This window comes from Oreochromis niloticus, unplaced genomic scaffold (assembly GCF_001858045.2).
Source record: "Oreochromis niloticus isolate F11D_XX unplaced genomic scaffold, O_niloticus_UMD_NMBU tig00003032_pilon, whole genome shotgun sequence".
Taxonomy (NCBI): Eukaryota; Metazoa; Chordata; class Actinopteri; order Cichliformes; family Cichlidae; genus Oreochromis; species Oreochromis niloticus.
Window position 1 is genome coordinate 289 of NW_020327767.1, and position 11,951 is coordinate 12,239.

The 11,951-nt window shown below is 40.5% G+C and overlaps 1 non-coding gene across 1 annotated transcript; it reads right to left on the bottom strand.

The window, feature by feature from the left end:
• Window positions 1–4,093: 4,093 nt before the first annotated feature.
• On the bottom strand, window positions 4,094–4,166 carry trnaa-ugc (transfer RNA alanine (anticodon UGC)). Its single transcript has one exon. It is a non-coding gene; the product is annotated as a tRNA-Ala (tRNA).
• Between the last annotated feature and the right edge of the window lie 7,785 nt (window positions 4,167–11,951).

Here is an 11,951-nt window from a genome sequence, read left to right on the forward strand (position 1 = left end):
ACACTTCCTACTCCATCAGCGGAACTATGCATGTCCGCCATGATCTGCCCGAAACCGGAAGTGACGTCATTTGCGGAAATGTAGTTTCTTTACCATCAGGGGCTTATGAGCCTATACTTGTGTTTTTAAAAGTTATGTTTGACTTTATGACTTTCTGTGTCGTTTCTGGGATGCTTAGGATCATATTGCACTGCTGGAAATAGTTTATTTGATGCATATGCTGTTTTTTCGCAAATTGCATTATAATATTTATTTTCGATTTTCCTGCAGTATATGAAAATTGGTGTATTTCAAAATAAAACTATGAAGACACTTAAAATAAATTTCCTGTGGTGGGAAACTAGTTGTGCAACTTTTTTGTATTTACAGTTTTGAGGGATAAGCCTCTTAAATTTCTCTAACTAGAAATATATGTTAAAAAAACAAAAACGATTTTCAAATTTTTGTAGTTTATTGCACTTTTTTGCAATTTATGTACTTACTATGCACTTAATGCATACATATATTAAAATTGGGTTATAATGGTTGTATTGATGTATATCAACAAAAATGGCACTACAGCATGTAAAAATATAATATAAGCTCTGGCGGACTTGGTTCTATGGTAGGTCTTAAAGGTAATCCAGGTATCCAGGTAAGGAAATCCTATAACGTTTGTTCTCGTAAATTCAAGCCACAGAGATGTGGTGTTTAGAAACAATGCATCTCAAATGTTCTGATACTCCTGATGCATACGGGATCCCTACAGGCTTTCGAGAAGGCAGCTGTCCTTCTCTCCTGGATCGGCTGGAGCTTTCTTTAGGTGCCTTCCCAGCTTTGACAAAAGTCCAGCTGGAGTAACCACATTTACTCAGGGCATTCTTGATGTGATGTTCTTCTGCTTCTTTGGCCGCTGTGTCTGTGGGGATGGTGTTCGTTCTCTGTTGTAGCGTCCTGATGACAACCAGTTTATGCTCCATTGGATGATGAGAGTCAAACCTTAAATACTGATCCGTATGCGTAGGTTTATGGTACACATCAGCTTTTAGATGTCCCCCATTACTGATGGAAATGTCACAATCTAAGAAGGCTAACCTGCTACTTCAGACAGTCTATCACCCTCTTCCTGTAACCATTTCCTGGGTCCTAGGGGCTCATAAGTATTTTCGTCACTGAGCAATGACGAAATGTTCTCATGATAGTCTGGCTGGTTTAGCAAAACTGTGCACCTACCTTTGTCTGCCTAAAGGATGATAATGTGATGGGAGTGCCTTCCTCTCCTCCATGCTGATGTTGGATGCTGGGGGCTTTGCGTTGCTGAGACAGACCGAAACGTCTGCCCGTAGTTGCTCTGCTTCCACGTCTGCAATATTGTTCTTTCAAATTGCTCTTTCTGTGGCTGTGATCAGTTCCACTAGCGGGATTTGTCTTGGCGTCACAGCAAAATTCAAACCTTTAGCAAAGATGTTTTTCTCTGTTTGGGTGAGCTGTCTGTCAGACAAATTCTTCACCCACTTGTCCACATCCTCAGTATGGCATCCTTCTCTCTTCTGACCACTGAGGACACTCTTTGTATTTTGCTGTGGTTTCCGACGCACAACAAGTCAAACTCTGTTGCCTGGTTTTAGACTTCTCGTGCTGTGCTAGACGATCCTTCTCGGTGAATTCAAACACCTTTTTAAGAGCATTGTCATCTAGAAGCATTGTAAGTCTCTGTTGGATCCACTCCTCTTCAGATTTTAACACGTCGATGGTAAAACTTGTTTGCCTCACCCGTTCATTAAGCAGCTTTTAGCAGACTTTTAGGAGTAATCCTGTCTTGTCGGCATCTGAGGCTGAATCTCAGGTGGTTCCTCTAATCAGCCATCTTGCATGCTGTTTGCTCATACTGATGTACTGATCTACTTACCTGGATGATGAGCATGCATCAAGACGTTGTACTTAGAAAGTGTTAGTACATTGTGAACACTACTCTTCAGTAGCGCTGAATGCTAAAGAAGCAGTTGCCATCTTCTGATATTATTTTAGGATGAGCAGGGATGTTTTTCAGTTTTTGTGACATTAAAGAGAGAAGAGCTGTTAGAAAGTCTTTTCAGAGTGATTGGATCAATCTTTTCAACCTGCAAAATCAAACTTTTCTGATTTGTTGTAAGTGAGCGCTCTACCATTTGAGCTAATCCCCACGGATGCATCGGTTTGATCACACGAATGCTACTCTCTCCTTGAAATGCCTAAGGAAACAACTGACTGTGGCGTACTGAAAGGAGGAACTATCCCAGTATAATTTCCAGAAGCACGTGTGTCCGTTCTCTGCACTGCGCATCTGCAGCTCTACAACGCCACAGCATGTGTGATCAGTTAAAGGTCACTACAGTTGACTCGTCTTAGAGTACTGCACCTCTAGTTATTAAGTTAAGCATGTAAACAGGGTGACCCAAGGTCTCACAGTGGTTTGATCCGAAACCTCTGCTGATAATGACCCATGCCTTTTTCAGTAAATGGTAAAAGTTACTACACCCCTCCCTGTTGTCATTGGCTGTGGTTTATGCTGTGGTATATGATTTATTTTTGGTGCAGCGTCAATACACAGTCCGAAAATATCTGTTCAATAAACCAAATTAATTTTACTTTCATCTCTGAAATACTCTGTATGTATTTGCTGGTGATTCACTTCAAAGTCCGACCTTTCTCACATATTTGAAGACTATTTATCAGTGTCTGATGACGTCACTCGGGGCTGACTCATGTGGGGGATTAGCTCAAATGGTAGAGCGCTAGCTTAGCATGTCAAAGGAATTTGCAAAGAAAAGCGTCTGGACTTCTTTAAGTTGCTTGAAGACGTTTCACCTCTCATCCGAGAAGCTTCTTCAGTTCTAAGGTCAAATGGCCGAGAGTCCCAGATTTAAACCCAGTGGGAGTATCCCCCCAAAGAGGGACAAAGGACCACCCGGTGATCCTCTAATCACATGAGCCAAGGTGTGAAAGCGGGTGTGGGACCTAATCAGCCAGGGTTTCGGGTGAGCTCATTGTGAAACCTGGCCCCACCTTGTCATGTGAATTCCTGAGGTCAGATGGCCCAGGATGTGAGTGGGCGTTAAGGCGTCTGGGAGGGAACTCAAAACTGGATTATAGATGGCAGACAGTTGGTGTCGTAAACCACCGCCTCTGTTCAAAGATGGTCGCTCACAGTGGACATAGATGGCCTCTTTCACTCCTCTTTCAAACCATCTGTCCTCTCTGTCCAAAATGTGAACATTGGCATCCTCGAAAGAGTGACCTTTATCCTTAAGATGCAGATGGACTGCTGAGTCTTGTCCTGTGGAGGTGGCTCTTCTATGTTGTGCCATGCGCTTGTGAAGTGGCTGTTTAGCCCGATTGATGCCCGCATCCTCCAAAAGACTTTTCTTTTAGGCATCGTCACAAAAACATACAAGTTTGCACAGTGAAATCCTTCTCATCACCTACCCAAACAGACATTGTCTTTTACTGTACATGTTCAAGCATACAATGGTAGCCCAACATCACAGAACTCTCAAATGACATTAAACAGTGGCTGTCAACTGAGCGGACAATCATAATGAAGCAGTTCATTTTATTTTGTAGAGTCAAGCGGCTCGTGATATTATTGGAAACCAGATGGCACCAAAACGACGGTGCTAAAAAGCTTTGAGTAATGAACCCTTTTTCTATACAAGCTTCAGTGTTTCAGAAAACTTAATTTGGCCATCACGAGTAACCAACTACCTCATACACATAAAACTTAGAGTGTATTCAAAGTAAATAAAGTTTATTTATTTATTATACAAACTTTAAAGAGCTAATCCCCCTGTGTCTCCTGCGGTAGCAAGATCACAATGCAATGACGTGTGCCACTGAAAATATATGAAGACATATGAGTTATTATTTGTCAGACTATATCAATTGCCCATTGATGATGGCTAAAGATTACATTGCTGTTTTCTGTGAAGGATATATTCCTGACTCTTGTGACGTACTAATGAAAGCCCAGTAACAGTAAGGTCTGGTAGGGGTAGCTAGTCACAGGGATTTAAGGGATTTGTTCACTCTGCAAATTAAATGTTTTCATGATGAGGTTTAAAGTGAAACACCCGTTTGGAGGATGCGGGCGTCGATCCCGCTACCTCTCGCATGCAAAGCGAGCGCTCTACCATTTGAGCTAATCCCCCTGTGGTTGCAACGTACACATGTCACATGATCTGTGGTGTTTCAGAGCTGCACATATGCAGTCCTGAGTACAGACACACCAGGGCTTTGCTTATGAACCTAGAACTGGGATTGCTCCTCTTTCCAAAAGTAGTTTAATGACATTTAGCTTCTAGTAGGGGTACCTGGTCACATGAACGTTTCAAATATTGTAAAGGCCATGCCCAGAATATCAAGTCAACACAGCACTTGAAATGATCTGTTACTTAGAAAAATGAATAAACTGCAATTGAAAAGTCTGGCTCATTGTCTTGAAAGGCAGAGTACTCGTTTTGAATGGACAACTGTTCCTTGTTGCCCAAACTGCCACACTGCAAATTGGTTTTTGTATATTTTTTTCTTATCCAGGTAAGGAAATCCTGAAACATTTGTTCTCTTAAATTCTCTATAAGTAATTCTCTATATGATTACTTTGATTTCAGTTATCCAAAACTCCCTATACAGAATATCCAGTGAATGCAGCATTTGAAACGAACTTATACTTAGAAATCCCAAAAAGTTGATTCTGTTCATCTGGACGTAACGTTTTCAGTGGGAGAAATGTTTCGTCACTCATCCGAGTGACTTCTTCAGTCTCAGCTGACTGCAGGTTCCCCCAATCTTATAAACAGCACATTTGCATAATGAATGAAACTAGCACCACTGAACGAACAATGAGCTGGGAGGTCATTTCCTTAAACATGAGTATGCAGATCCTCATGACCACTGATCAATGACCATGAGTACATTCACAGAGAGTTGGGGAATGGCTGCAATCACAGCATGGTAAGATGGCGAAAGATGTACCCTTAGGCCCCTCCTCGATTCAGAGATGATCTTTTCCTTTTCACGTAAGTGGCCTCCTTGACTCCTCGCTCAAACCAGCGTTCCTCCCTGTCCAGGATGTGTACATCCTCATCATTAAAAGAATGTCCACTGACCTGTAGGTGTAAATAGACTGCGGAGTCCTGGCCTGACGAGGCAGCTCTTCTGTGTTGTGCCATCCGCTTCGCCAGAGGTTGTTTGGTTTCCCCGATGTATAAATCCGGCAATCCTCATGGCACTTAACAGCGTGCAATATATTACTCTGTTTGTGTTGGGGCCCCGGTCCTTGGGTGGACCAATTTTTGGCGCAGTGTGATTTGGGGTTTAAAAGCCACAGAGATGCTATGTTTATAAAAAATACGTCTCAAATGTTCTGATACTTCTGATGCATACGGGATCACTACAGGTTTTCAAGAAGACAGCTGTCCTTCTCTCCTGGATCGGCTGGAGCTTTCTTTAGGTGCCTTCCCAGCTTTGACAAAAGTCCAGCTGGAGTAACCACATTTACTCAGAGCCTTCTTGATGTGATGTTCTTCTGCTTCTCTGTTGGGACAGCGGTCTGTTGGGATGGTGTTCGCTCTCTGTTGTAGCGTCCTGATGACAACCAGTTTACGCTCCTTTGGATGATGATAGTCAAACCGTAAATACTGATCCGTATGCGTAGGTTTACGGTACACATCAGCTTTTAGATGTCCCCATTACTGATGGAAATGTCACAATCTAAGAAGGCTAACCTGCTACTTCAGACAGTCTATCACCCTCTTCCTGTAACCATTTCCTGGGTCCTAGGGGCTCATAAGTATTTTCGTCACTGAGCAGTGTCAAAGTGTTCTCATGATGGTCTTGCTGGTTTAGCAAAACTGTGCACCTACCTTTGTCTGCCTGAAGGACGATAATGTTGTTGTCATTACTAAGTGATGTGAGTGCCTTCCTCTCCTCCATGGTGATGTTGGATGCTGGGGGCTTTGCTTTGCTGAGACCGTCCGAAACGTCCGTCCGTAGTTGCTCTGCTTCCACGTCTGCAATGTTGTTCTTTCAAATTGCTCTTTCTGTGGCTGTGATCAGTTCCACTAGCGGGATTTGTCTTGGCGTCACAGCAAAATTCAAACCTTTAGCAAGGATGTTTTTCTCTGTTTGGGTGAGCTGTCTGTTAGACAAATTCTCCACCCACTTCTCCACATCCTCGGTATGGCATCCTTCTCTCTTCTGGCCGCTGAGGACACTCTTTGTATTTTGCTGTGGTTTCCGACGTACAACAAGTAATTCAAACTTCCTTTGTTGCCTGGTTTTAGACTTCTCGTGCTGTGCTAGACGATCCTTCTCGGTGAATTCAAACACCTTTTTAAGAGTATTGTCATCTAGAAGCATTGTAAGTCTCTGTCGGATCCACTCCTCTTCAGATTTTAACACGTCGATGGTAAAACTTGTTTGCCTCACCCGTTCATTAAGCAGCTTTTAGCAGACTTTTAGGAGTAATCCTGTCTTGTCGGCATCTGAGGCTGAATCTCAGGTGGTTCCTGTAATCAGCCATCTTGCATGCTGTTTGATCATACTGACGTACTGATCTACTTACCTGGATGATTGAGCATGCATCAAGATGTTATACTTAGAAAGTGTTAGTACATTTGTGAACGCTACTCTTCAGTAGCGCTGGATGCTAAAAGAAGCAGTTGCCATCTTTCTGATGGTAAATGGCCTGCATTTGTATAGCGCTTTACTCAGTCCCTAAGGACCCCAAAGCGCTTTACACTACATTCAGTCATTCACCCATTCACACACTGGCAATGGCAAGCTACATTGTAGCCACAGCTGCCCTGGGGCGCACTGACAGAGGCGAGGCTGCCGGACACTGGCGCCACCGGGCCCTCTGACCACCACCAGTGAAGGTGAACCACATTGAAGTTCACCTGTTTAAACAAATCTACATTTTATTATTTCAGCAGTACATGTGCAGCATTTTAGTGGCACATATAAACAGTACACAAAGTAAAAAGCTCTGTGAGTTTTCAGGTGAAATCCTTTTTTAATTCCTAAGCTCTTCTATCTGTTATGAGCTGCACAGTGTTATAAAAGATACACAGAACACAGCCAAGACACAACATACCTGCATCTGTGATTTTCTAGCTTTTTGAACCAAAGAAAAAGCAATGCATAACAGAACAATCAGATCCTTTCACTATATGGGGTTAAGTGTTTTTTAAATTTATTTTGTCACCAATCTGCAGCTCTTTTTATTTAGAAATGTCCAAAGAAATTAAGTCTGCTGAAAAATACAGAGAATATGATCTGTAAAAATCAACATGCTTTTTTTTTCAGTTCAGTCTTACATTCACTGACTTTAAAAAATTGCAATTTTTGTCCCTTTACTTCTTGTTTGTTAAGTTGGAAATGAAATGGCACAAAATCCAATTTGAATTTGAGCTGGAAAGAAAAGCTGAAGAAACTGCCACTTGGATGCTATGAAGATATACTGTAACTTTAATTAAAAACATGTTAAAATTACAAATAAAAAACATGTATAAATACTGTAGTATACTACAAACTGCCCTTTATTTTCTAAAAAACAAATGCCAGTACAAAATGATTTACTTAAAAAAAATTCAACCTTCTTTTGCTTGTTTTTATGGTTAACTTAACATATCGGTTTTTTAAAAGGAGATGACAAACAAACAGAGAGAAAAAATATGTAAGGAGTCAAGGGTGTTATCTTTGGCTGTTGTTTTATAAAGAAAGTAATAACTCTGGAGCCAAAGTGCTGAATCTGACGCCTCTAGAAGATAAATGAGAGACATCAGGCCCAAGCTCAGAGGCCTGGCCGCCACACAGTCGTACGGAAAGCTACAGATGTTGCTGTGCACAAAAGAGTGCGCAGCTGTGTATTTACTTTCATTTATGGACCTGTGAATGGGATGGAAATTATACAACTAAAATTCTGATTGGTTCCATTAATCTGTGGATAAATATATAACTAGAAATGTAACCATTTTGCATTTCAAATTTCTAACACTCTAAATCGGTTTATTAACTTTACTATGTCAAATTTGATTGGATCCTGTTTTAACTGCAAATTATTGTTGCTATAGGCATTTCCCCACTTTGGCAACTTTCTTTAGCAAATTTAATTTAATATATTTGTGAAATGTGAAGGATTACATAAGGTGGAGTCAGAAAAACAGCTCAGCGAGGCCATTTTTCATGCGTGATGAGGGTGTTGAGGAGGTTCAGTGTCATGGTGAGCTGCAGCATTTCACATTTCATTTGCTTTATCGCTTCCTGTGCTCCGAAAAGAATTTCCACATATCCTTCTGCCTGATGTCTAAGAAGAATTTGAATGAGAATGAAATAATCTGCTGTAAAATTCAGCCAGGAGTTTACTCTTCAACGCACAACTATTTATGGAGATTTCTACAATAAAAAATATCTCCATTATATGATATCGATGCAGGCAGTGTTTGTGTGGGAGTGGCTTAGGGCTGCAATCACAGACTGGATTCAGTGACATAGCCTGAAAAAGTGAAACAGTCTCAAACCTGCATTCTTTTTAATGGCCAGCAGGGGGTGAAAATATAAGTCTACAAGCCTATTTGCAGATCTTTAACCTCAGTGAACACTTTTTACCAGATTCACGGCTTCAGAGTATTTTTTTTAATATAGTACAATCTTTATTTTCTAAATTGTAGTTTCATTGAGGATAAAATAGTAAAGCAGGGCCTGCCTTTGGATGTGGTTTCTTTCTTCAGCATTGAGTTTCTCAGACAGATCCTCCCATGCTTTTCATGACTAGTTTCAAAAACACAAAAACAGTAATGCCACTGGCCACAATGCTCACTTTTATATACAATCCAATGGTCTACTTTCCAGATTAAATTTATACAAATTTAGATTTTATGCAGAGTAAATAGAAAGTCAAAGATGCAAAGTGATGCAAATACAATATTTCAAATATTTTAAGAACAGGTAAAAAAAAAAAAAACAACCCATCATGCTTGGCAGTAAAAGCCTGTGTGCAGTACAAACTTACTGCTGCTTGTACAGACCTGCAGCTGAAAGATTTACCTTTGCTTTAATGTAGAAAACAACAACAAAAGAAAATGTCAGTTATTGGCTGTAACTGTATTTGTGAAAGATACAAAGGCAAAACTTTGGTCTGAACACTGTATTGTTGAAACATTTATTGGCATTAGTGATTTATCTAATGATTATTTGTTGTTGTTTCTTCTATAAAATATTAAAAATACAAAATCCAGTCACACAGAAAGTTTAAGAAGATAATGTGAAGAGTTTTTGTTAATGTACTGATTAGCTGACAAACTATTTGACCTCTAATGTGTTATATATCATTAAATAGAATGAGCAACAATACAGATGTTTAATCGTTGTTGCATATATTAAAGTGATTATGAAAAAAGCCCAGCAGCCCAGAGTTTTCATTGCCTTTCACTATTATGCAGACACGATGGAGGTATGTAATGTAATGCAGATGTCACATGTGATGATTTAATGTGATCAGCTAGCCAAAGAACACTGATACTGTATGCAGATGTAATCGATGACAGAAGGTATTATGTGGTGCATTCACAAGATTATGAGAAAACTTGACCTCTGACCTTGATCTTGAAGTCAAAGTAACTGTGATTTGAATTTGTGGAAAATTTTTAGTAGACACACCCACAGCATCAAGTTCGACACCATACATCAACTCATTCACAAGTTATCACATTCACAATCTCGGCACTCAAGTTTGTGAATGTGATAACTTGTGAATGTGATGATACACACAGCATCAGTTTGAAAATTAAAGTAACTTTAAAAGTGGCTGCATGACAAAGGATGACGTGTGCCGTTCCTTTTCTGGTACAATGACAGGTTTTGAGTGGCAGGAAGGATGAAGACTCCCAGTTTGTAATTTCCCTTGTTTCCACCCACTCATTGCCAAATCTTTATTTTCTCCTGCTTTCATCCATGTCATTAAAATTTGTCATCTTTAATTTTCTTGGTGTTTAAATGTTGTTTTATCTCATTTGTTCACCTTTTTCTTATTTTCTGCCTTGTCCAATCCCTGTGTTCTCATGTTATTCTCTTTGTTAATTTGTTTTCGTTTGGGTCTTTTTAAATGTTGCTTTTGTTTTGTTATAATTTTTTTCCACATGCATCTAGTTCTTGTTTCCTCTTCGTATTTCTCATGTTTTTGAGATTTTCTTGTTGTATTTTGTTTTTTTGTTTCATGCTGTTCTTTTGTGCATTTTTTTCCTCATTGTGTTTCCCCTCACAGAACCAAAACTGATTTCTAAAGAAATACAATTTAAGTATCAGCTTGAACACGAGCCTTTCATCATTTTAAGAAAACTTAACCTGTTACATTGACCTTGAGGTCGTTTGAGATTACTGAAATTTAAAATCACCTGAAATTGTTAATAGATAAACACGGTATCAATTCCTACATCACCTCATTCACAAACTTGTTTGTCTATGCCACCATTATCAGCCTTTTAGGACTGAGGGGTAAAAACTTGTTGGTTCTATTAAATGTAGTATGAGCAGCTTTCATATTTAACATTTCATAAGTTGAGTTTGTATTATCATCACAATAATGAGTAGGGCATAAATGTTTTATAAACAATGTGTCCTGTTTCATTTACACTTCACTCTGTTTGCCACTTTATATGGATTAACATGGAATAACCAAATGGAAAAGGTATATTGTTTTATTTCATGTTTATTTATTTTAAAATGAAAGCAAAGATAACATGCAGAGGTCTTCCTCCAGCGAGCTCTAAGTCACGGCGAAAAAGTTAAGTCCACTGGTGATGAAAGTGTCATGAAATCTGGAGGGAACCTCCAGGTTTCCACGCCGGCTGTGATGGATACTTACAAGCGGGTGAGATGGATATCAGAGTGCAGGAGCCCAGGAACAGGTCCAAGACCTGAAACACAAGGAGAGTGGAAAGAAAGCGTTGTGAAATCCGGAGGGAACCTCCAGGTTTCCACGCCTGCTGTGATGGATGCTTACAAGCGGGTGAGATGGATATCAGAGTGCAGGAGCCCAGGAACAGGTCCAAGACCTGAAACACAAGGAGATTGGAAAGAAAGCGTTGTGAAACCCGATGTCAAATAGCAATGCCAAAATAGATTCCCTGCTGTGATGTCACATATCAATACCAGACTCACCTCTCTGCTGTGATGTCAAATATCAATGCCAGATTCGCGTCTCTGCTGTGATTTCAAATATCAATGCCAGACTCGCGTCTCTGCTGTGATGTCAAATATCAAAACCAGAATCATGATTCTGCTGTGATTTCAAATAGCAATTCTAGACTCGTCTCTCTGCTGTGATGTGACATATCAAGACCAGACTTCTCTCTCTCCTGTGATGTCAAATAGCAATGCAAGAGTAGATTCCCTGCTGTGATGTCACACATCAATTCCAGGTTCGTGTCTCTGCTGTGATGTCAAATATCAATGCCAGATTCGCCTCTACTGCCATTTCAAATATCAATACCAGATTGCTCTCACTGCTGTGATGTCAAATAGCAATGACAGACTCGCGTCTCTGCTGTGATGTCAAATAGCTCACACGGGGTGTGTCTGACGTGAAGTATGAGTGATCGCCGATCATAGGGCGTGTCTCTGATGTGACTTATCAGCAGTCATCGCTCGCCGGGCGTGTCTGTCACGTGACGTATTAGCTATCGCCAATGTCAGGGCGTGACTGTTTTGTGACTTATCAGCAATCGCCGCTCGCCGGGCGTGTCTGTAACGTGACGTATTAGCTATCGCCAATGTCAGGGCGTGACTGTTTTTTTTGTGACTTATCAGCAATCGCCGCTCGCCGGGCGTGTCTGTGACGTGACTTATTAGAGATCGCCAATGTCAGGGCGTGACAATGATGTGACTTATCCGTAATCGCCACTCGCAGGCCGTGTTTGTTATGTGACGTATGACCA